The following is a 294-nucleotide window of genomic DNA, read 5'->3' as shown; positions in this document are numbered from 1 at the left end:
GCCAATTAACTTTTATCTCTGTTATTCCTAACAAGTTCACTGTGTTCTTGAAGACCTGTAGTGGTCACTGCTCCACAGACCCCACTCCCTTCCTTCCCCACCCCCCTGACAATTTGTTTGAGTGTCTGTCTGGCTGTACTTTTCCTAAGATTTGCCAGTGACTACTCTGAATCTTCCATTAGTTGTTCTGTTCACTATGAACATGGAGAACTGACTGTTCCTTTTTCCTTTGTAACAGTCTTCAAGCATGTAAAAGGTTCCACTAATTCCCCCCTCCCCCCCCCCAAATGTTAC

Source organism: Buceros rhinoceros, unplaced genomic scaffold (assembly GCF_000710305.1).
Source record: "Buceros rhinoceros silvestris isolate BGI_N320 unplaced genomic scaffold, ASM71030v1 scaffold10712, whole genome shotgun sequence".
Lineage (NCBI taxonomy): Eukaryota > Metazoa > Chordata > Aves > Bucerotiformes > Bucerotidae > Buceros > Buceros rhinoceros.
The sequence above is the reverse complement of the archived record's forward strand: the minus strand, read 5'-3'. Positions refer to the sequence as shown.